The sequence below is a fragment of the Diceros bicornis genome, chromosome 11 (genome assembly GCF_020826845.1).
Source record: "Diceros bicornis minor isolate mBicDic1 chromosome 11, mDicBic1.mat.cur, whole genome shotgun sequence".
Taxonomy (NCBI): domain Eukaryota; kingdom Metazoa; phylum Chordata; class Mammalia; order Perissodactyla; family Rhinocerotidae; genus Diceros; species Diceros bicornis.
Genome location: NC_080750.1, coordinates 43,180,335 through 43,204,496, shown reverse-complemented (window position 1 = coordinate 43,204,496; position 24,162 = coordinate 43,180,335).

The following is a 24,162-nucleotide window of genomic DNA, read 5'->3' as shown; positions in this document are numbered from 1 at the left end:
ACTTATCGTTACACAAACTGTTTGAAACCGTCTTCTCCTTTCTTATTCATCTCTGTCAACTTCACACTCCCTGCTCCATCACCAGCTTACTTGGTCAGATCTTACTCCTCTTAGAGAGAATGCTGAGTAGGTCTCTTTTTTCTTCTTCACCTCCTCTACCAAGTACAAGTTATCCTTCTCCACTGCTAATAAAAGTAGATATTCCTAAGGGGCTGGCCTGGTAGCGTAGTGGTTAAGTTCGTGTGCTCCACTTGGGAGGCCCAGGTTTGCAGGTTTGATTCCCTGGCACGGACTGATGCACTGCTCATCAAGCCATGCTGTGGCGGCTTCCCACACACAAAATAGAGAAAGATGTGCATAGATGTTAGCTCAGAGCCAATCTTCCTCAGCAAAAAAAAAAAAAAACAGTAGCTATTCCTAAACTAAGGAGATAGTAGATAACCCTGAACTGCTAAGAAAAGGCAATATCCCTCTGATTCCGGGACACAAATCCTTTCATTCCTCCTTTGATTCCGTTCTTCAGGAAAGTCCTTATTTCCAAAGTTAATCCTTGCTTGTGCCTTGCATAAATAATCACTCACACCTCTAACGGAGAGGCAGCCATAGCCTAGTGGTTAGATGTGAATGGGCTAGGATTAGCCTGCCTGGATACAAACACTTGTTACGTCACTTATTAGCCATCCACTTTGGGGCAAGTTACTTGGGCAAGTTCCCTGGGCTTCACACTCATCATCTGTAAAACAGGGTTAATGATACCCAATCTATAAAGCTGTTGCAAGGATTAGATGGGACAATACACATACAGCACCTAGAACTATAGAGTACTATGCCTGGCTCAGAGGAGGCTCTCAACAAATATGAGTACTTACTATCAAATAGGCATTTTGCCACCTCTATGTGTTAGTTCTCAGTTAAATACCTTTGCCTGACCCTATAATCCCTTCCCATTATGTCTTTATTCTCAAACACCAAATTTCTTAAATATTACTCTTTCCTCACTTTATACTCCATTCTTGTCTATTGAAAATGGGCACTAATACCTACAAAGATATTCCAGGTGATTGGAAGGCTACAATGGGTTATTATCCATATCAGGCAAACACTGGGCCAAATTTATTTCTTTCCCTCCTAAACCTCAATGATTTCCTCTTTTTCTTACTAACATCAAGAGAGTATGTCTAGAAAAGACTAGTTGTCCTGAGGTTAAGAGTTCAGAATGGTTTACTGTTGCACTAACTTTAATCCTAAGTGTTGTGCCACTCTTGAGGTCTTGCATAGCCTCTAATAACCTTTATTAGATTCTTGCTTACTCACTTGTGTGTGTTTGAAAACAATGATACAGTATGAAACTCGAAAGCAATTAAGCAATTACTTTTGAAATGTAAGGTATGTGTGTGTGTGTGTGATGTCAAATATATTCTAAGAGTGGATCAAAATCTATAGAAAAAGTCCCTAAAACCTTAAGAATAAAAATGGATTGTTTTTGTTTTAGAAAATTATCAGAAATACCAAACTCAAGAATATTAAGTTGGGCATTATGAATTATACAAAGCAATAATTAGAATGATCAAAAGCAGGCTACTAGGATTTTTTTCACACTGTCTTCACTATTATATATTCACCCTAAATCAGACAGGTGGTAATCTTGCATAAATTCAAAGAGAATTGCCAACCTCTTGGAGTTCTAGAAAGTTCTAGGAGCTACAAGCTCTCAGGCTGTCTATATGTCTTCCTAAATATAAAATCACACATTCCATCTACAGGCCATATTACCAAGCAAAGCAAGTGCATTTATCTCTGCCAACTGTCTTGAATACTACAATAATCCTGTTTTGAACAACAGTACTTGTGATCCAAAATTACTTCACAATTTCGTGATTAAGGCAAAGTGAATTTGAGACCATATGGATGCTCTTAACTTAAAGAAAAATGTTGTAAATACTGGTACATGGAAATATAGAATGAAAGTTAACAGTGTCACTAGAAAATTCACTGTCAAATAATGATGCCTGACATAGTATTATGCATAAAGTGGTGACTTTAAAATCCTTCAAATATAAATGATTGTTGGAATCTATATTGCCCTAGAAATTACCAAACAACTTTTGCTTAGCAAAGATTTATTGAGTATGTACCATATGCCAGCCACTTTACCAGTCACTGGAGTAAGGGAAGAATAAATTACAGTCCTTGACCTAAAGGGTTTATAATCTGGTTAAAGAGCTGAAGTCTGAAGAATAATTAAGTCGCAATGTGATAAATGGAACATCAGAAGTCCACAAGCCACAAATTTAGTCCAAAGAAGTACATGGTTAATTTTCTCTGGGAAAACTGAAGAGGCTTTACTAGCGATAATGTCTGAGCAAAGATTTGAAGCAGTAAGAGTTTGCCAGTTAGTCACAGGAAGAGAAAACTTAAGTATCTACCTCTAAGGATCTAGTTGGCACAGTATTAAACCTTTATGCCTTCTCCCTCCCCCACATTTTTTGGGGGGATGCATCTTCATTCTTTTCTTTACCTCTTCCTTTTTTCCCCTTTGCTCCCTCATTCTAGGGTTTTCTATAAAAACAAAGATACTTTATCTTTTCCAACTGAATAGATAGTTATCCAGTTGAGAAACACTGTAATACAAAACTTTTAACATCCTTTCCAGCTATAAAATTGTATGATAATTAGGAGACAATTGTTCATTTTACATATAAAATTTAAATTCCGAAAATGGAATTAAGTTTGTGAAATGGAAACATCTAGTGAGAAACAAAATCACACAATAATCACTTTTTAATGATTTTTGTGTAACAATGAGAGAGCCAATATGGAAAAAAAAAAATAGCAATTTTCTTCATTTCCCCTTAATAAGAGGTTTGGATATTGAACCACCCACTTATTTGTTTGATCAATGTGGATATAACCTCACATATTAAAGTTCTGAACGAGCTCGCAGGTAAATTCCAGGTAAATTGCCATTGATATTTGGCAATCCTGGTTTAGGTGTTTAAATGAATTTCTGAATTAACTATGCACGGAATGTTTGTTTACATTTTCCGAATTCGTAAACTGTGTTTACTCTTTTGTACAGGTAATACAAATTTCAAGTGTTTAATTTAAAAACTACATAGGGATATCTAAGAAAATAGCAGGAAGGGGCCGGCCTGGTGGCACAAAGGGTTATGTGCGAGCGCTCCGCTGTGGCGACCCGGGGTTCGGCGGTTCGGATCCCGGGAGCGGACCGACGCACTGCTTGTCAAGCCATGCTGTGGCAGCGTCCCATATAAAGTGGAGGAAGATGGGCACGGATGTTAGCCCAAGGCCAGTCTTCCTCAGCAAAAAAAACAGGAGGATTGGCAGATGTTAGCTCAGGGCCGATCTTCATCACAAAAAAAAAAAGAAAAGAAAAGAGCAGGAATATATGATAAGCATCCTCCTTTCATTTAGCTTTATCTGTCCCCTTCTCACCAACAGGAAAGAGAGGCAGGGTAAGGCCAAAAATAAGAGGACAGTGGCCATGAAACTGCGTTGCCTGTTTGTTCTTGAGTAATCTCTCATTTATTTAATCCATTTTGTGATTACAAAATACGTTTTCAATACCTTGCTTTTTTTTTAAAGCTCAAAACTCTGAATAGCCGTGCTCTTGACTCTCCCACTTACAGGGAATAATACTTGAAAATGGACACGTAACCCACCCTCAAGTATTAGAGTCACTGTTTAATCTTCTAAGCCTTTTCCATACCAGTTAGGAGCACCAGAAAGGTGACTTTTTGTATAACTTGAAATATGGATTTTTAAATGTTTATTTAAATTCAAATATTACCCATGCAATTCTTGCATTGTCATCACGTCATTTTCAAAAGCCATTTAAATGTCAATTTCTCTATGGTTCTGAGCTGCATCTTCTCCTCTGGGGATTTTTTTTTTTTTTAATTTTATTTATTTTTTTTCCCCCAAAGCCCCAGCAGATAGTTGTTGGTCATAGCTGCACATCCTTCTAGTTGCTGTATGTGGGACGCGGCCTCAGCATGGCCGGAGAAGCGGTGCGTCAGTGCGCGCCCGGGATCCGAACCCGGGCCACCAGCAGCGGAGCGCGTGCACTCAACCACTAAGCCACAGGGCCGGCCCTCCTCTGGGGATTTAAAGGAGTAAGAGTTTGCCAGTTAGTCATGGGAAGTCATGAAAATATGGCAAAAAAAAGTGAGTGGCATGTCTTTTCAATGATATACAGTGGCATTGTTTACCAGGCTCACCAAAGGTTTATTTTATTATCTAGGAGAATTTTCTTTGTTCCGCTCACTGTTTACAACTGATTAAAGATCCCAGACTTACTTAGGTTACATGTTAACTTGTATATTTTTGTCTAGTAGAGTTGCAGATAATTTCTTTCCAGTACAAAAGATAACCCAAAGGTTGTGGTTTATTTCGCTGTAGGACATGAAGCACTTTTGTAACCAAATTAGCAATCTGATGTTAATATTCCTTCATCAAATTGACTATAAATAACTGGATCCTCAAATGCTCTCTGAAACAACCGTCCCATCTCACTGTTTCTATCATTATTTAAGTTGAATAAAATATTTGACACACGTTGTTTATATTGATATGAGTCAAGTTTTTTATTTTATTTTTTCCTTTTGAAGATTATACGTTAGAGGTTTTAGAGGTACCGCAAGATGCCCAAGTGAACTCACTTAATGGAGCCAATTAAACTGCACTGGCAGAGAGGTCAGTCTCTCCCTCTCTCTCTCTCTCTCTCTCTCTCTTTTGGCTCTTGAAGTTATTTTAAGTGGCAATAAAAATTTAGCTTTGCTGACTCTCTGATTCTCTCTGATTTGTGTCTTTGTTTTTGTTTCTGGTTCTGGTCTTTTTTAGATTATGGTTCCAGTTTGCATATAGCAAATGTTATTCCTCAATAATGGCAACAATGACCAGAAAACTAATTACATGATCTGACCCTTTGATGATCTCTCCCAAGATGATGGGGACCTATTCTCTCTTGCTTCATCAATGACAGGGAATTCACTTTCTTATTATTTTGTGATTACCTATTTGTGCACACAAATCAATTAAGGAATCATTTTTTGCCCACTAGAAAGGAGAACATCTTTTTGAGGTCTGCAGTAGAGAATTTTTGTGTTTCTGTGTTCGCTTTACCCACAGCTGAGGTTGTAGAACTGAAACTATAAGTTGTGTGCCTGCATGTCTGTAATCGAGAAAAACCTTTATCTTTTGTATGAGGGTAAAATATTTCCTACTTCCGTTAGGTACTAATTAATTAGATTTTGAGGTTCTTCTAATTGAAGGACCTCGGTTGTAATTGGTTTATAGAGAATAATAAGACTAACATAAATCTCATATTCCCCCACGTTTGTAGAAAATAAAGAAGCTGAACTTATTTCCCTATGCTAGGATATTTCCATGTGCTAGTCTTTCGAGGAAGCAATTTCTTTTCACTGATAGCTAAGATATATTTTTATATAAGAACCCAAGTTCACGCAATCCAAGTAAATCCTGAGATAAATCAGATTACTTGAATTAGTTTGACTTAAGAACACAGTTATGTGGCTTTTCCCTGATGTGATTATCAGATTTATGTTTGTTTTGATATTAATTGATTCAGTTCATCTGAACTTCCTAGATTTCTTATACTGCTTTACTGATCAAATAAGCTAACATAATGTTTATGATTATGGATAATGTAAAATTGTGTTACTCTAAATTGAATCACAAGTCTGACAAATTGTTTTATATCAGCAGTAATCCTATTTTCTAAGGTGTTGGCTTAAAACATGATATTCAAGATGCTTAGTTAACTTTACAACCTTGGACTAATATTAAACCTAGTTAATAAATAATCTTTGTATCCCTGGATAATTTTTTAAGTAAGAAAGAACTGATTCCTTGGTCATAAAGCATAGTTTTTAGTATATGTCACTTCAATCCTTAGTTTAATATGTTATAGAGTGACTATATTTTTGGATCTTGTTAATGAATGTATATTCTTATTCGTGTTACTTTTCAGAAGTGTAAAAGTGATGTGAGTGGCTCTAGTGGGTAAGATTTGCTTGTCTGTTAAATTGCTTGTGTATGAGAGAACAATGATCAATTATGTACTTCCCAGTTAAATAGAAGTTAGTAAATTTTGTTCAATGTTATACTTCTTATGGGTAATTGAGCCTATAGTACGAGCATATATGTGTATGAAGTATAGTTGTGTATGAAATATAATGAGATTTTCTGTTGTTTTCAAAGGAAGAAAAGAGAAGTTTTGTCTTGAAGAAAGTGTGAGATTGTCCCAAAATATAAAAGAACATGGTGAAGGGCAAAACTTGATTTTGTATAGCAAGCTGAAGAAGGTTTGAGAGAAGTAAAATTTATTTGCTTTGGTTTATATTACCTGAGATATAAAAGAATTATGAGGTATGTTAAAATCTTGGCAATTTTTACCCTGGTGAATGGGCTTATTCAGACTTTTTTTTTTTTTTTTTTTTTGCTGAGGAAGATTTGCCCTGAGCTAACATCTGTGCCAATCTTCCTCTATTTTGTATGTGGGTCGCCGCCACAGCATAGCCACTGACAAGTCGTATAGCTTTGCGCCCAGGAACCGAACCTGGGCTGCTGAAGCAGAGTGCCCCAAGCTTAGCCACTAGGCCACAGGGCCAGCCCCACAGAAGGTATTTTTTTAAGGAGCTTACGATCTTTTTATTGCCAAATATTTTATTAATGCATCTAGAACATGATTTTCTCTCTGGTAGGATAAATTTGTTTAGCACATTTAGTCTGCCTTAACAAGTTATAGTAAACTGTTTTATGTTCTATGCAGTCTGCCCAGATTGTAGATAATCTGGAATAGTTTTCTGTGCTCTGGACTGACTGTATCATACTCTTGATTATTTAAAAAAAAAATAGAAAATCAACAAGATTTATTCATTCACATTTATAAAATGGAGGATGTAGAAACAATTAGTTTTTTTTTTGTTATTCTCCATATTTCTTAATTAGCTTCAACAGTATTGTAAGAGCTCCATAGGTAGAGTTGTTAAATCAAAGGATAATTTTGTACTGGTAAAATGTTACTAATATAAATCTTTCGGAGATTACAAATTGGATTGGAAGACGTTGGAGGTATTTTAATACCCTCGCTAACTGGAATGTGTCCTTAGACTCAGGGAAAACATTAAATAAATTCTTATAAAAGGATTATAAGTTGTACTCAATAGCAGATTTTACTCTCTTCCATTCCACTACTGTTGGTTATAACAATAAATTAACTATGGCCATTCTGTCTCATCCGCAGCTATAATGTTTACTCTAAGCCTTGTAGCTCTGCTATAAGCTCAGATCAAATTTTTTGTCTTCAGCCAAGAAGAACAGTTTCAGAGCCTCAAGGAGAGGACTATAACAGATACTCAACAATTGATACTTCAAAGAATGAACTCTTGCATACGGATTCCTGGGCTGACTTGCTTGTTGTCTTTGAGATTGTGCCTGGGAACTGAGCCAGAATTTCTAGGGCTCTTTTTAGTCCAGCAGCAGACAACTTCAGGAAAGCAGGGGGCTGACCCATGATCCAGTAGGTCAAAAATTAATTACATAAGACTAAAAAAAATAATAAAAGGCACTTAATTTTGATTATTTGGGAAATTTTTGATATTATATTTAATGTTTTTGTCTTCTAAGGAATATATGTGGAGGCCTTCTTTCTTCTTAAGCTATCTCTAGTCCTCAATTTAGTAGACTATTCATTCGTAAACTGAATTATAAACTATGCATTTGTAAAATTGAATATTTTTTTAAATGGTTATCTGATTTTCACTGACCCCTCAGAATTCAAAAACAAATATTTTGACTGAGTCTCCTTACTTTTCATGGCAATACAATTACTTACATATGTTTGATAGTAATCTGTCCTATATTTTACCCAGGCACAACTGGACAAATTGATTGTGCAATTACGGCCATTGTACAGTACAGTATTTGAGAGTGGTTCTCAGTTATTCAGGTATGACAAGCCCAACACCAAGAAATAGCTATTGTACTTTACATATGGAGCCACTGACTACAAAGCTGACTGAGGAATAGAAGTCTGGTACCTCTTTTATACCTTCACAGTTTAATGAAGGTCATCCCTGACAGAAATAGCATATACTTTGGAGGATCTCTAGGAGACAGAAATTCATCCAAATTTATTCATAGGTTGAGATAGTTTACTAGGCTTTGTTTCTTAGCCTTGAAAGAAAAGCAAATAGCATAGGCTTTTCAAAGTCCAACATGTGATACTCTAAAACATTTCCAAGTAGAAATTATTTCTCTAGTGTCAGTAATTATTCAACACAATATGGCTCTAATCCAGTAAGAATAGGTTCAAAGAATGACCTTTGGATTTTCAGGGTAAAGGAGACTTAAGAAGGTAGGGACAGCCAGGTTAGGCTACTCTGTCAGGGACTTAGCTGGATATGAATGGAGAAACACTGATTGGTGCCTAGAGATGAGGTGCAGTGTCAAGAGTGGATTCTTTATAAAGATAGATGGTACTTGATTGTGGCTGGGAAGGAACCATAGAATGGGTAAAAGGAATAATAGATGGAGCCAGGCCTTAAATAAAATGGAACAAGATAAAGTCAAAAGCAAAGGGGAGGGATTATCCCTAAACTAGATGAACAGCTCTTAATCTGAGTCTAGAGGGGAGACAGGAGGAAGAAGGTTGATATAGATATATTTGTAGGTAGGGGAGAGGATAGAATTTACTAAGGACAATAGCGTAGTTGTTATTTTACTTGTGAAGTAGTTGGCTTGTTGATTTGTTTAGAGTGTGGATTTGGGATTTGGTTAGGGGCTTTGAGGGTATAGTGCTTCACAAAGGCAGTCCATATTGTTGAGTCCATGTGTAACCTTCATCCCTATCACTATCAGCATTTTGTTCATGAACCCAGTAAGCAAGCACTTTGCAGAGCAGGTCATCTTATTCACCTGATTTTTGAGTGCTTTCAATCTTTGAGCAAGCATTCATGTTGTTCAAAAATTTACTCACTCTAGGCCCTTTCTGAGATACCCATCCTCACCTTCCTCCTGAAAGCCTCCTTATCACCATTCCTCTAATCCCTTCAAAAAAATCATTAGAAATTGCCCATAAATGTATGTAGATCCACGCCTCTGTCCCTCTCTTCTTCCAGAAAAACCAAAGATTCCATTTTATATTATGCCCATCTTTAAGTATTTCCTTTTAGGCTTTCTCTGGAGGCCACCCCTTAGCTGGTGAATGCTACATTTCCCTCCTGGATGGAGCCAGTTTATTATGCAGAATAATTTGGAAATCAAACTCATATTTTTCCTCTTCAGTCACTTTGTCATAGAAGACTCCCCCAAGAGGCCATAAATGTGTACTGAAAGAGAGGCGTTGAGTTTATCCAAGCTGGAACAGCACATAGAGAGTGCAAGCCAATTGTTTATGCAGCTTGTGTATTCATTACTTGTTCAGGCCACAGAATGTTTTTCCTTTTTTTTTCCTCCCCAAAGCCCCAGTACATAGTTGTATATTCTAGTTGTAAGTCCTTCTAGTTCTTTTATGTGAGCTGATGCAACAGCATGGCTACTGACAGACGAGTGGTGTGGTTCGGTACTTGGGAACCAAACCCTGGGCCGTAGAAGTGGAGCACGCCGAGTTTTAACCACTAGGTCATCAGCTCTGGCTCCACAGGATTGTTTTTAACACATTTATTTCATGATGCGGTGATACTAAGGATACTCAAGTTTATGGCTTAGTAGATTAATGAAAACCAAAGAGTTCATGATGGGAAGCTCAGATCTCATGTTTTCCTGGTGTCCCATGGTCAGATGGTCATTTTCTTCAAAGTTCCTATTGGAAAGCAAGAGCTGCATCTCGAGATAATATTTTTTGACCAAGAAGACTTTGCTTTAAAACCCAAGGGATTGTCATCGTGAGTCTGCTATTGGGGCCTGTGAGAGGCTCTGCCCAGCGCAGACACTTAAAGCATCATTAGATATGTTGGATCAAATTTGTCAAGTGACATTAGCTTATCCTGCTCTGTAATTTAGTCATAAATGCTTCTCTTTCCCTGGGTCCCATTCAAATTTAATCCAGTTTCTAGATTGTTAGTATATTAAATGGGAGCATATGACCAAATGCAGTATTTTGTTACCTCTAAAATCCCGATACCCACCAAATGATAAATACATATTGCTTTCAGGGATAGTTAGTACAACTTATCTTACATTCTAAAGGGAGTGTTCCTAAATAACTAATACCATTGGACCTCAGAAACATTACTAAAGTAATAGGCCCTGAACTTTCACGGGATTTATTTGTCATTCTCTAACACCCATGTGTCTTCCTAGGGCATTTAGGATACTTCATGTTTCTACTCAACAAGTCCTACCAATATGATGAGAACCAGGTATATAATCCTGTGGTATGTGGAAATAATCAAATTTCTGCTGATTTACTTATGGTACAGAGTCAGGGAACTGACAGTTCTGAGAGGCACCGTATATTGCTGTTTCTGCCAGGCAAAAGCCAACTGCTTCTGATGTCCTCTACTTATTGTGACTAAGTTAGAAAAATTTGTAAGATCCAAAGCTGAATTTCAGGTGCCGGGAGCTATTTTGGTTTACTTGAACATGCCTTGAACATCAGCTTTAATGGAAGTTACTACCTAAATCAATTTCTTTATGGACTAAATAGGGGAGTAAAATGGGGAAACGAGAAGAATCTCTACTCCTGAATCTTTTCTGTGTTTGATGGTAGCACTAATATCTGTGATTTCCCAACTGCTTTATCTTCATTTTGGGCAAGGAAAGAGGGTCCCCAAAACTACTATATGGCCCTTCATAATAGCCCCCATTTCACAGAAGGGACAACCAATTTCTGGATTATGAGAGTTGCTGAGTAGACCAGCTCCTACCATGCACTCAGGAATTGGGATAATTGCTACATTCTGGAGTCACAGACTATGGCCCAAACTCTGTAAATGAAATTACCCTAGTTGATCCTTACTGTGAATAATGGAGCAGAACGGCTTCTGAGCCTCAGGAATTACTAACCTCTTCACTGGAGAAGTTACGGGTCTGTGAACTGACTCAGGTCCGAGAAGGAGTAAGAGTCCATGACTTTCTCTCATGGTGACTCAGATCAGATCCAGTTTTCTTTTTCTTTCCTTTTTTTTGGTGGTGGGGTGAGAAGCAGAGCAATGTGCCAGGAGTCAAGAATTTATACAATTTATATAATAATTTAAAGAAATGACAACTCTTTTGGTTTTAGGGACCCCATGACTAGTTAACCATCGGTTATTAGGTGGATCCAGCCATTCTGCTTACTCTTCCAGCTCTACTGCCTATTGCAGAAACCACACCCACTTTGCCTCTGACAGTTAAATTCTGTTTTCTGGCTTCTTCCATTGAGGATCCGTCACCTCCTATTGAAATCAGGGAGCGCATTTTAATGGCAGCCTCTCCATGTTTATCCCTGCTCCACAAAGCATAGCCCCTACCCTGTTTCTCAAGGAAGTTTGCGCTGTTCTCACCAAAGATTTCCCCAGTGTTCTGGTGAGGGAGGTGTTCTATAAGCTCTTTTAGGAGAGGTGCTTAAGAGGATGGATGAATGATTGGCGCATTATAAAGGCACACTAACATTTATTTCTCCCTAACTCTTTGAACAATATTTCACAATGCTGGTGACGCCGTGCTAAAGGGTATGCTTTAAAAATTTGTGAGGGTTTTTTTTGGAAGCCACAAGGATGGGGCTTGGGAGAATACTACTGACATTTACTGCCTAGGGATTCTAGGCATCCTAAAGTATTAGGACAAGTACTTACTACAAAAAGTTATCCTGTGTACCATATAATTTTTGAATGAACCACAGGGGAATTGTGAATGTGAAAACTTAATTGAGACTGGGAATGACTTCTGTGTCATATAAAAAGTACAGAGTACTTTTTGCACAGTTTTAAAACATGATGAGTTTTGTAGTAATATAGAGACACTTAAGTTGAGGAGATACTGTAATTTGTTTATGTCCTCAAATTTACTAAGAATTGCTCACTGTTTTGGTAAATCTCATCACTATTAGGCTGCTTATTTTATTTGAATTTGATAATATAGTTTCATCAGTTCAAGTTGATAGGTGTTACTATCTTAGAGAATCTATCATCTATCTATCTATCTATGTATCTATCTATCTATCCATCCATCTGTTGTGGATCTGTCTGTCTATCCCTATCACATAATTTAAAATGTCAAATATAAAGAAAAAATGTTACTATTCAAATGAATATTTAAAATTGGGTTTTCTAATTTTGCATAAAAATGGACAGTTACTGACATTCCTGCTCTAATACAGGAACTGTGAAAACATAAAGCTTAACTTAATATTTCGCAAAGGAAAAATACTCATGGAAAATCAAATATACGTATTGGAGTTCCCAGAGTTAAAGGAAGACTTAGGAAATCCTATTTTTTCCCCCTAGAATATTAGAAATAAGCTAGTCAAAGGATAAAGATTTCATTGTTTCTTACAAAATAACAGAAAGAAACACAAACTGTATAAGCCACACAAATTGGTGAAAAATTAATCTTGCCAGCTGTATGAGAAGTACAATGATGAAAGAAAAACGAAATAAAATAATTCCATCTACTCCACTGAGCAATTATATTGTTTCAAGATGAGGAAAAGTGTGGAAAATCATCTGTGTAATGAACTGCGTTCAAGCAAATTTTCGTGACAAGTGGATGTGAGCACCCTTTTATGTTAAAATAAAATTCCATAATTGCATATGTAACGCTTAGAGGGAGTAAAAAATTCATAGAGGAAATGTTATTTTCAAAATTACTGATAGCATTTCCACTTCCACGTGGAAGTAGAAGAGTTTGGAATTATCTTCCTGCTGTAAATGACTAAAAAATTGAACAAGGTAAAGGAAACAACTGTACTCATAGATTAGAAAATAGTGCAGGACTGTAGTCCCTGATAGAAGGTAAACAAATGCGGTGAGTACTATGATCCCACCAGCTTTCTCCCCAGAGAAAATTTTTAGACCACAGCAGAAGGAGTGAAATTCTAAACATAGCCCATTGGTCTCACTGAGTTGAAGAGACAGTGATCAGAGTTTGGGGAGGTCAAGGAGTCAAGAATTTACAGGACAGAGTATCAGAAAAGAGGGAACTTCGCAGTGAAAGAATTGCAAAATCTGCATAGAGATCTCTTGAGTCTTTGATTGAACACCAAACCATACATGCATATGGTGCAACCTCATGAGAATAGAAAAAGAACAACTTATTTGAAAAGAACAATTACCAGAGAAATGTAAGATGAAAACTCCCCAGAGCTCATGCAGGGGCTGAGAACCATTTGAGTTCCCACTAGCCAGTGTTGAAAGGACTCGTTAGATACACAGAGCAATCAGTAGAGATCCTAAAATGGTCATGTCTTAGAAGTGGGGCTAAATAAACCCAAAGATAGAGAATACTCTAAACAAGCCACTAAAAAATCTTAAAAGCAAGCCTAAAATGGATCAAACTGTCCCACAAATTACTCAACTACCTGCTAGAACAAATTCCAACACTGTTTAAAGGAATACAACAAAATCAGGTACTCAACAATACAAAAATCACAGTATCTGGCATCCAGTCAAAAGTAAATAGACAAAGAGGTAGGAAAATGTGACTTATGACTAGGAGAAAAATCAATTAATGGAAACAGACACAGAAATGGCAAATATGATAGAATTAGCAGACAAGGACATTAAGACAACTACTTTAAGTATGTTGAGCATTTTCAAAGATATAAATGGAAATATCTTAATTTTCGTAATTAAGAGAGAAATGGAATATATGAAAAAGATAACTTCTAGATATGAAAAATACATTACCTGAAATAAAAATTTCACTAGATGAAATTACCAGCAAATTAGACCCTGCAGGAAAAAACAAATAATAATAATAGTGAATTTGAGGGTAAAGCAATCAAAACTAGCCAAAAGAAAGAATATATATAAAAAGACTAAACAAGCACAGTGACCTATGGGGCAATATCAAGTTGTCTAATATTTGTGCAATTGGAGTCCCAGAGGGAGAATGAGAAGAGACAGCAAAAATATTTGAAGAAATGATATGTGAAAATTTTCCAAATTTAATGAAAACTAATATCAGACAAAGCAGACTTCAAAACAAAGAATATTAGCATAGACAAAGAGGAACTTTTTAAATAAAGATAAAAGGTTCTATTTATCAAAAAGTCTCAATAATTCTAAATGCATATGTACCTAATATGCTTCAAATAGGCTTCAAAATATATGAAGCAAAAACTGAAAGAAATAAAATGAGAAAGACAAAGACATAATTGTAGTTGCCTATTTCAACCATCTTCTCAGTACTCACAGAACAAGTAGATGGAAAACTAATAAATTTATAGAAGATTTAAACAACAATATCAACCAACTTGTCCTTATTGACATTTATAGAACAATTTACCCTACAACTTTGAATATGTATTCCTTTGAAATATACATAGAACATGCAGCAAGATAGCCCATATGCTGGTCAATAAAAAAGTATCAATAAATTTAAGAATTGAAATAATTTCAAAAAAATGGAAGTAAATTCAAAAACAATTAAGAGAAATATCTAACTACTTCCACTGTTATGTTGCCTGGAAACCCACATTTTGTGCACTGCCTCTTCTAGTAGAGCTGTTGCTCACATAGGTCCATCTTCCCCAACACAGAAGTGGGGGCATGACCTAGACTGACCCATCAAATTAGCCTCTCTCTGTGGGCATGTGTCCCAAGCAAGATCAAGCAGAATCCTTTTGTGTGACTGATTTAGACATAGGAGAAAGAGGATTGTGTTCTTCTTTCTGAGATCATTAAGGTAATATGATGTTTAAGTGGAATTTCTACTATAACACCAAGACACAAAAGATATGAAAATCCAAAGCTGATTGTTATATACAGGAAATGGTCAAGGATAATTTCAATAGCACTTTGAGCCCTTCAGCAGAGGAAGTCTGTAAAAGTTTTCAGTGTATTGAGAAAAGTAGGATGTTGCAAAGTCTTTGGAGATCTTTGGAGATCATTGTGAGTCCCTGACTCCACCCAAAAGAGAGGAGGTGTGGGACCCTCAAGACATGAGGAGGCTTCCTTGGGACCTCTCAGAGAGTTTGAAATGTATTCTCACAATTGAGAGGCACAGGACTGGCACCTGATTCACTTCTAAGATAGCAACAGCAGCCTGTGCTAACGAGATAGGGGGAGCTGCATTGGGATCAGTGGGAACTCTGAGAGTATAATGCGGCATAGGATTCGTAAGTGTCTCCTGTGGATAAAAATAGATCACAAAGAGAGTGGAGACAGATCAGAGTTATTTAGTGTCCAGTCCAATATGGCTGCCTAGAAAGGTGAAGAGACCATAGCAGCAAGAAGTGAGATGTGAATACTGTACTTCTAGGGACTGTCAAAGAATTTGCTAGCAACTACCTAAAGTTTAGACACATCCATCAGGTTAAAAGAAATTTGTGTTCCCCAGCCATGGAATACTCCAGATAATTTTGGAAGTACCTCAAGAACAAAAGATTAGCTTTCACCAGCTGTCGTACAGGAAGTGTGTGAAGACACCCAGCCTAGTAAGAGCCACCCTCCCCCCATACCTCTCTTCTATCCCCTCACATTCAACTTGATGAGTTTGAAACAGTAGTAACATATGAGGAAAGATGTCAATGAGGTGAATAAGCAGATGAACTCACCCCTTTTCAAAGGCAAGCAGCTGCCAACCTCTGGCCTTCGCTTGGTGGAAGGGGAGGAAAAATGGAACATTTGCAGAAAGATTAAAGCAAGCAGCTAAATTCTTAGACTAGATACATTTTTATAATTGAATTGTGGCTGTTCTGTGATTACATGTGACCATAGAACTGTCTTTCCTTCAGAGTGAGCAGAAAAGTCATAGGAGCTAAGTTTCCACCCAGGTAGGAGAGAATACTTTCACTGAATAAATGTTAAAGGGATGCTGGGAGACAAAACTGAAGTTGTGTTGTGTTTATGTCACAAACCAGGCTTGTAACATGGCAATTACACTGGCTATAAGGTAGAGTGACCATACAGTTTATCATCCCAACAGGACACTTCTCAGAGTGAAAGGGGAGACTATTAATATTCCAATGCAGCAAGCACAATCTCAGACTGTCCTAAGCAAACCAGCTTGTATGATCACCATAAGAACACTGTATTCCTTGAATGGCCAGTGGACATCCACCTGATAAAAAGACCCTGCCTGAGAATGAAAACAACACAGCTGACAGCAGCACTGAGAGAAGGAGAGAAAGAGGCATCACCCTTTGTATTTCCAAGGCATATGACCCACTAAATTCTCTTTTTTTGCTTAAACTGGTTTGAGTTCAATTTATGTGACTTACAACCAATACAAAACTAGTATATACGACTTTCTCATATAACCCAGGAGTAACTAGTAGTTTACTATTTTGTCATTTTCATGAGAAACCACACTTGAGACCAGGCTTTTAACAAAAATTATGCATAAAAACGAAATCACTATCATCTAGATATTGCAATTGACTGTCAGCACCAACGTTAAAATCTACCAGTTATATTTGAAGCAAAATGATCTCTCCACTTTCTCAGCAATACTGAGAGAAACGGACTGAAGACAGGTTGTAAGATTTAGATATTAAGAGACATGATCAGACAGCAGAGCCAAGGTTGGTTTTAATGCAGATAGAACTATTTTCTTTAATGAGATTTAATTGGTGTACATGTAGATCAATCTTATTTTCTCTTCAGCTTTTAAAAACTTTTAAAATAATGCAGTTTTCACTGATAGCATTTCTCCTTTGTATTAACAAATACTTGGGCAGATTATACTGAATTTGGCATCACTTCTTTTTCTTTCTTCATACTCCTTGGGATTATAATGTGAAAACCACACTTTGTTTATCTGCAAATAGTACTTGGTTAACCAAATTTGCCTTAATGGTGCTCTAAATTACTGCCCCACATTTCAGTCATATTCTGCACAAAATTCTCAAGCTAACTACGGAAAATTATGATAGCTAGAATGAGGTATCTCTTCCTTTTCATGTAGAATAAGGTCCAATCCATTTTTAAAGATTTTGAAATTTTCTATTAAAGAATGGTTTCAGAATAACTCAGTTCTATTCCCCACAATTTCACATTCTTGTAATAAAAGAGTCATAATGAATAAAAATCAGTCATGGCCAAATTTGGTATTGTGGGATGATTTTCATGTTATTATAAGTAACTATTTAAATAATGGCAATGCCTGAATGTCAGAAATTTTGCATTTATAGCCTTACTTCTCTTGAACTTTCCAAATTGTACTTCCTCAAACAGACTCTTCCAGACTTTGTGCTCTTGTTCTCAAAATCTTTTTCCATTATGGCTATGTCTCAGAGTTTTTAGGGATGGGCAACTTTCTTCATGGAATGGGTCAGTACTGTTTCAATTCCCAAAATGTATTTTCTTAATCCACAGTCTTCGTTTATGCTTTACATGATAAAAGTATTCTTCTTAGACTGTGTACCTAATGAAATATATCTTGATCCAAAGACTAAAATCAGGTTTAAAAATAGAGATTTGAAAATATATTTTTTAAAGTACAGCCTATGATATTCCAAATGTCCATGTCCAAATATCTCTGAGATCTGTCATTCACCAGCCAGGGGACCTATGTTTTCTTATCCATAAAATGGAAACAATAGCCTTTGGAAAATAAGAATAAAACACCTGTGAGAAATAAATGAGATAGTAAGTTAAAAGCACCTAGAATAGTATCTGGTACATATATTTTAGTTAATTTGTGTCTGGAGTTAATTACTTAAGGCAAGCTGGGTTCTTAGTTTCTTCAGCACCAATGACAGAAATTCAGTATTTCCATGTTGTAAGCCTAGAGTTTTCTTGAATAATGTCAATGTGAAACTCTTATCAGAAGACCAGGAAAACCCTTTTATCTAATGCTCAGAAATGAGGGAAACGAACCACCCGAAGATGCCCTAAAATTGCAGCTGACATTTGAACAAATGATTAACTTGGATGTAATCCCAAAATGATTTGGACAGTTTAAATCCCTGTTTTCTGAAGCATTAAAACACTTATTAACCCACATGAGCACTGGGGTTAGAAAAATATCCGTGTTTACTGGCATGAATTCAGACCCCAGGAGAAATAAAATCTTTCCTTTAAGTAACACAAAGGAGATGAAACCAAATTAATCAAAACCAGAAAGATACTGCTTAAAAAAGAGAAAAGCACATGCTGTGACCTGTTTACGTTTGATACGTTTCTATGAGAATTTGTGTCTGTGGCTTAATCTGAATGAATATGGTTCCCAAACACATAATACTTATGCCTTCTTCACTGTGAAATCTAAAAAGCAAAAACAAACAGGAGAAAAGGAGACATAGCTAAAAGAACTTGATGGTGTACTAAAATTTTGTGGTACGAATAAGACAATATATAGCATAAAGCCCCTGCTTTTCAACCCTCGTTGCACATTAGAATTCCCTGGAGAACTTTAAAATAATATATAAATGCCTGAGTCCCAACCCTGGATTGTAATTTAATTAGTCTCATATATGGTCAAATTATTTATATTTTTCCAAAGCTGACCAAGTGATTCTAATGGGCACCAGGATTGAGAAGTATTCGATGAAAGTTTTACTGGGTCCAGTTGCCAGGAATTACAGCCTGGCTGTTTTTTAATTGCTGTGTACAGTTGAGCAAATTGATTAACTAATTCAAGATTTTATTTCTATGATAATGAATTTATTGCTCACTGTTTGGCATAATGCTGATTTTTTGTAATGCTATTTATTTATGAAATATTTTCCTAAAAATATTTAAATAGACAATCCTTCACTGTGCCCTGTCAATATATATGTTCCCCATGCTCTGAGTACCCCTGGACACTCTGACAGTGAAAGCTAGCATTAGAGATAGTGGGCATCACTCTCTGTTATTGGTTCTTTGGGCAAAATACTGCAAAATATCCACCAGTGAGTGCTGTACCTTGCTAAGTTGAATGTTTTGTAAGTGTTATTTAGTCTACTAAGGCCTGTTTCTGCTTTTATTTTATACTTCATAGAACTCAAATGGATAACATGATAAGAATTCAAACCTCATGATTGCAATGACCTATATGCCATCACATTGCTTTAAAGCTAACCTACAGCTAATTAGTAACAAAGTGCTTAGGATCAGGTCATTTTTCTCTTTCTCTCTCTCTCTCTCTCACACACACACAAATACACTTTCCTTTTAGAAATGTGATAAAATATAATTCAAAATCATGTGTTGAAATGAAGTTAATGAAAATTTTAATTAATTCAATCTCTGGGCTTAAATATATCTTTGATACGTGGAACTGTATCACTGAAATACACAGTCTTGTAACCAATATGAGTATGTGAATAAAATACTAGAAATCTGTATTTTTCATTAGCATAGTGCAAATAATCCAACAAAAGATAATGTCAGTCTCAATGGTTTTTTTTTCTTGATCTTAAAAGAGGATTTACTTCTTATCTGAATAGATAACAATAATATGGAGTAAGAATATTAACAATCTTTTAAAATATATTCTTTCTAGAGTAGTTGAAAAGATTTTTCCCTTTTGCAAGGTATTTTATTATGAAATTTTTATTAATTATGAAATAATAAATCTCGGCCCAATAAAGCCAAATAACTTCAATTTCTAGATGCCTCAACTTGAATCACAACTCCAACATGTCTAGATGGACAAGTTATTTAACCTTCCTATGGCAAGAGTTTCCTTATCTGTAAAACAAAGGCATTTGTAGTGCTTACGTCATAGAGGTATTGTGAGGAATAAAACCATGTAAATATATATTGTGCATGTGGAGGATGGACTCTAAGGTAGTCCTCATAATCCTCACCAAGGCATCCATTCAGGTGTCCCCTTTAGTGTGGGCGGGACCTGTGACTTGCTTCTGACTAATTGAGTATAGCAAAGGTGATGAAATGCATGTGCTTACATGCATATGATTACATTCTGTAAGACCATTACATCCGTCTTGAGAGGAGATGCTCTCCCTTGGTGGCTTTGAGTAAGCAAGAGGCCATGTTGGGAAGGCCCACAAAGCAAGGAACTGAAGGTGACCCCTGGACAACAGCCAGCAAAAAACTGAGGCCCTCAATTTGGCAGCCTACAGGGCACTGAATGATGCCAACATGTGAGCTTGGGAACAGATCCTCCACCAGTTCATCCTCAGATGACACAATAGCTCTGGTTGATATTTTGATTGCAGCTTTTGAAGACCCTGAAGCAAAAAACTCAGTTAAACCATACCCAGACGGCGAACCCCAGAAATTTAGACAATGCAAGTGTACTGTTTTAACTTGCAAAGTCTATGGTAACATTGTTATGCAGCTACAGATAACTAATACAGTACATGACATATGGGAAATGTTCAAAAATATTGGCTATTATTATTACTGTTATTGCAGATTATTGATATCTGAATTAACAACATTTAATTTTGCTTTCTCTAGAGACTAATGAAGATTACATTTCTTATTCCTACCAAAACTTTTGAAGTTGTGATTTCTCTATTCTGAAATTTCTATTTGTCCATGAAAAAATATGCTATTTACTCACTGACTTTTTTTTAGTAAGAGAAGGAGAACTTTGGAGGTAAGCCCTCTCTTTAAAAAATTAATTTTTTAATTGAAGTAAAACATTCATTAAAAAGCTAGCACCAATTGTCCGTACAAGGATATAGCTCAATGAATTATCACAAAGTGAACACACTCCTATAACCACCACCATGTCTACACATATAACATTTACTAGAATCCCAAAAGTCTTCTTTGTACTCCCAAACTTAGCCATGATCCTGACTTGTAATAACTTGTCCCTTAAAAAAAATCTCTTCTATATCCTGACTCACTTTTTTTCCTGCTTATTCCATTAAGAACTAGGAGCAGTGTGTTAAAATCTCCACTGTGAATTTTGATATGCTTTTTTCCCCTTTAGTTCTGTCAAATTTTGCCTTATAGTTTGAGGCCAGGTACATACAAATTAGAATTGTTATAGATACGTGATGGGTTGGACCTTTAATATGAAATATCTCTACATCTTTGATAATGCTTCTTGTCATTAGAATTCATATTTTCTCATTGGAAGTTAATAATCAGGGGCTATAATTATAGGGAAAGTTTAAGAGGTTATTATTAATTTTTACTCAAGACATTTATGTTGATTGGACTTTTAACCATACCTCGTTTGATATTTAAATATGTTCCATCCTGAAATGCAATAACTTCTCACTAAATTGATAGAAAAAAAATAGGATCGGAATAGCATAAAAATGATGTCTCTAACCACTGGAAAATCTTAAATGTATTCTAAATCATGTTTTATAGACCATGAAGTGCTACAGTTTTAGTCTCCATTAAAAACTGCACAAAACTTACAGTTAAGAAGCTAGAAGTAGCATATTCAAAGTGCTTGCCTTCTATCAGAGGAAGATTCTGAATCTTAACAATGTAGTTAAAACTGAAACCCTTCTCAGAGCCACAGAGATAGCAGCCATTAAATACTCCAATTCCTGCAGCACCTGACCTCCTCCGCTTGTCACTCTCTCCCTGCTGCCTCTCACCCCAAAAGATACAAGGAAAGAAAACATTTTTTCTGCATAATAGTGAGAAAGGCATTGCGAATCTTCTCTTCATAAGGGTTTTTCCATCCTGCCTCCAGGGGAAAAATAAATGCATGTCTCTCCTTGGGAGAATAGATACATCAAGAGCAGCACACTCTTAGTCTATCAAAAAGGACGTTTAGATTTGAGTACCAGTGTCCATCTTTGCACATGGGACCAAACAAATCCCCTTCCCACAACTGTCCCCCAACTGACTATCCCTGCTCCACTCAGTTTTCTGCAAAGCTTAGAGGCTGGTGGCTAAAGTCCTGTATTGCTCCTGAATCTGCTTGACTCATGGGAAATTGTAGCAGTGTGAGTGGCACGGATCCACCCTCGTGGGATAAAGTGCAGTGCAAACGAGTTTGAGATAAGAGCAGAGAGACTTGAAGAAAGAAGGATTGGTGGGCAAAGAATATGAACTCAAGGCTGGATGTAAAGACAGGAGTAAAGAAAGTGGCTTTATGTGTTGCTTTTCAAAGACTAAGAAGAATAGTGTGGGAAGAAGGAGAAGGAGAAGTGATCTCATTCATGGACAGGCTATTTTCTAGGTATTGAGGGAGACACTCTGGTCCATCAGGGTCACTACAATTTAGAAATATTAGATTACTACCCAAGGCCACAGGGGTGGTGAGTAAAGAACTGGGACCTAAGCCCTTCTGCATTCAAGTCCAGCCTCATACTTTGTGCATAAATGTTCTTCCCTGCAACATGTTGTTGGCAGAATTGTGGCCTCTCAAAATTCATATGTTGATGTTCTAACCCCAGTACCTCAATGTGTAACTATGTTTGTAGATAGGTCTTTTTAAAGAAGTAATTAAGGTAAAATGAGGTCAAATGGGTGGGACCTAATCCAAGATGACTAGTGTCCTGATAAGAGGAGATTAGGACACAGAAACTCACAGAGGAAAGATCATGTGAAAACATGAGAAAATGCCATCTACAAGCCAAGGAGAGAGACCTCAGAAGAAACCACCTCTGCCAACACCTTAATCTTGGACTTCCAGCTCCTGGAACTGTGAGGAAAAAATTTCTGTTGTTTAAGACCCCGGTCTGTGGTACTTTGTGATGGCAGCCTTAGCTAACATATATATATTCAGGCTTGCCACTTTCCTAAGACCGAATGAAGAAAATAAAAGCATTAATTTTAAAAATTATTTAAAGAATAATATTTACAAAGTATACTAAATGAAAAAATGAAACAAAAAACACTGAAATTCAATATTTGCAACTCTATTCAGCCTAAAGAACATTTTTCTAGTTGAATTAGAAATGTGTGGAAACTAGCATCATAAGGGCAATGCTGAACTGATCTTGAACTATGCCAACTAACAGTTGATATTTTTCTACTCTTTTTGTTGTGTGATTAATTTGTCATCAGAAAAAAAAGTGATCTAGCACAAAGATGTGTTTTAAATACACAGCAACAGCATTATAAATTTTGGGTTAAGCTGGGTCTGTAGAATACTCAGCCAGTGCTCCTAATCCTAGTTTTACTGAAGCAAGCAGCATATCCTAGCCATGTCACACAATCATATAAAATTGGATCTCAGACTATGCATCCAATTCACTAGTTTTATGGCTCTCACACAAATTTGATGGGAAAATCTATTTTTAAAAATTGTTAGATTGTCAAATGGAAAAGGTTTTATTGAAATATATTGCCATGAAATACCTTTAATTAGATGGAGAGAAAATATGCTTTATTCTAGAAATATAATCAGTTCTGCTTTAATGCTTATTTTTAAAATGTGACTTTGTTCCAATGTGATTGATATATTAGGACACAAGTTTAATGTAACACCAATTTCATGTTTGCTTATGCACAATATTGTCCACAAGAAACACTAGATGAACACAGAAAACTGTACCTAGCTGAATGAAAATGAATAGAAACACACACACATGCATACAATACACACACCTCCGAACATCTACCAGCCAGCATGGTTCACTGCATGTTATAAGCCACACTAACCCATATCTGGCGTTAGAACTTTCTGACTGATTTCAGATAACCCTCTTCCATCATTTCACTATAACTTGCAAGCTGCAACCTTTCCAATGCCCATTTGTAGAAGTTTGGGTCTTTTTCAAGGTGAAGTGCTGAATTTACCATAGAATCTATGGATTCCTTAACCATTTAATATGTATAAAACTGTTCTGCCATTTTTATTAAGTTTCTTTTTATTTTTTCTATGTCACTGACAAAGGTTTTGAGTATTGTACCCCAACCCCATTTTCCCCGTAAGCCCTGTAGTTTTTATAACATGATTTTGCATAGTGCAGTGAATTTTAGGAGTGCATATGTTGTGTTATAGCAGAAATTCTGTACCTTGAATAGACACTGTTCCCGCTCTCCAGGAGGAAGTCCTTATCCACTGTATGTTGTGGTGTTTCGCCCAAACCCCTGGGAGTTTCTTCTTTGTCCTTATCCTCCTTAACCAAATCTGAAGTAGCTATATCTGGTC